The following is a 2,852-nucleotide window of genomic DNA, read 5'->3' as shown; positions in this document are numbered from 1 at the left end:
ATACATACATAATTACATACTTACATACGTACATACATACATACATACATACATACATACATACATGCATACATACATACATAAATATATACATTTATACATACATACATACATACATACATATATACATATAGTCATACATACATCTATACATATTGTCATACATACAGTCATACATACATACGGACATACATACATTCGTACATATATATATATATATACATATAAATATATATATATATATATATATATAGACATATACATACATACACACACACACATATATATATATATCTATATATCTTTATATATATCTATATATCTATGTCTATATCTATATCTATATCTATATCTATATCTATATATATATATATATCAGATATGATCATTGTGCTGTGTGTCAGCTGGTGGAAGAAATACTTATTGTTGGAGAATTTAGAATAGCAGAATTATCTAGACGAAACCCCAGGATGCGTTTATTCTTTCATGTGAGGAATTTATATGTAGACTGTGATAATGTTAACGAAGCTTGCTTCATGAATGATATGGTAGATCTCTATTTGAATTTCTCATTTAGTGTATTACATTTTATTTGTGCGTAGGCGTGGTGAAAATTATGACGCTATACACTTGTTATATTGCATAACTGCATCAGCTTAAAAATTTTGGTGATAAGAGTAGATTCAAAGAAAGCAACTGAGGGGGAGCCTCTGTAATTGTTTGATGTCCATTTGTAAATAGAGCAGCCTGTCGCGCTCTTTCTCTACGTTTGCGCTGCTGCGCTGCTTTTGTTGTACCAGATGAAACTACATTCCAGGAGACTTATGCAGCATAGTATAGGTGTTTCGACCGTTTTATTGTATGGATGCAACTCACAAGGAATTTAATGTGACTGCACCCAATAAAGGGGCGGGCCAATTGTACTTTGGGTGCAGAAAATCATACTTTTATTTTAGAATCAACAATAGTATGTAATTGTACAGAATCCACGAATCCACGGTGAGTAAATGACCACAATCCACATTCCAAATTAAGCTTTGCCCGCCTAATTTAGAAGGCCTTGCTTTGCCCGCAAAAGAAACCCTCCTGTCCCTGAACGGTTGAAATTTGACAATATGCTTGTTTGATTTATGCCCTGATGTCTGATGAGCCTAAAAATAGGAGGTGTGCAAGTTGCAAGTCTTGCTCAACTGTGCAGCGCCAACTAGTACTACTGTGCAACGCCAAAAAAAACAGCAGTGCTCAACAGTCAGCAGTGTGCACTGTGTTATGCACTCTTCTTGCTCTTGTAGTGTATACAACGGCATTACGGCAGCCGCGCACACCCTCTTAGGCTTGGGCGACTCTGGGCTAAAAAAACGAACAAACAAAAACAGCATGACCCTCTAGAGAAAGAGAAGAAGACTTACAGTTAACAAAATATAGGGGATCGAACCAGCGTCCCAAAAAACAGATATCATAATATTTACAAAAATATCGAGCGCAAGTGTAATTATGCTCTTTTAAAAATAAGGAGGCTATGATCTATGTCCTATGACATGCCGCAACACTATTTACAGCCGCAACTGGGGCTGGGACTCTGAAGCTAAGCTCATTATTTACGTTATGGGGGTACGGAATAGAAGTTGAACGTAAACGTTATTTATTCAATTTTAAGACGTTATAACGGTTATATTGTGATCAGTAGGGCCTACCTACTGAATGGTGAAAACGGCACATAAATACATGTTGACCCGCAAGGTGCACCTGTGGGCATATAAAGGACCGTAAATTTATTAAAAGCTGAACGTAAACATATATTAATTCGATATTTAAAAGTTTTAACGGAAAACGGTTTGAGGTTAGCATTGGAGTCTGAGAGTCTGCAGTCTCGTCTAGTTAGTACTACTACATACTAGTCTACTCTCTACTCTACCACTACTACGATAGAAATAGTGAATCCTGTACGAAGTAGTGTACGTTTGATAGGTACACCAATGGAATCACAGAATTTACCGGTTCTTCCCAATTTAGCGGATAATTGTTTTTTTTTGCAAAAACAACAATATCTCAATATGCAAGTACTTATATAATATATTTATATTTGCTAATGAAAAAGCATTCAAAGGCCATCGCATATTAATGCATGTATGTATTAAGTATGCATACATGTATGTATTATATTTTTGTATGTATTAGGCATGTATGTATGTATTATATATGTATGAATGTATGTATGTATTAAGCATGCAAGTATTTATTAAACAAGTGTGTATGTATGTATTAGGTATGTATGTATGTAAGTACTATGTAAGTATGTATTATATCTGCATGAAAATATATTTATGCATGTAATAGGTATGTATGTATGTAAGTACTATGTATGTATGTATGTATTATATCTGTATGAATATATGTATGTATTAGCATGTATGCATGTATTACATATTTATGTATGTTGTAATAGGTATGTATGTATGTAAGTACTATGTATGTATGTATGTATTATATCTGTATGAATATATGTATGTATTAAGTTTGCATGTATGCATGTATTACATATTTATGTATGTATTAGGTATGTATGTGTGTATGTATGTGTTATGTATGTATGAATGTATGTATGTACTTTATATTTATGCATGTATTAGGTATGTATGTACGTATTAGGTATGTATGTAATGTATGTCCTATGTATGAACTATATATTTATGTATGTATGAATTAAGTATGTATGTAAGTATGGACTATGTATGTATGCATCAATGTATTATGTATGGAAGTAATAGGTATGTATGTATGTAATATATATATATATGTATGTATATATATATATATATGTATGTATATATATGTATATATATTTATATGTA

Source organism: Sphaeroforma arctica (assembly GCF_001186125.1).
Source record: "Sphaeroforma arctica JP610 unplaced genomic scaffold supercont1.446, whole genome shotgun sequence".
Classification (NCBI taxonomy): domain Eukaryota; class Ichthyosporea; order Ichthyophonida; genus Sphaeroforma; species Sphaeroforma arctica.
This window is presented reverse-complemented; position numbering follows the sequence as displayed.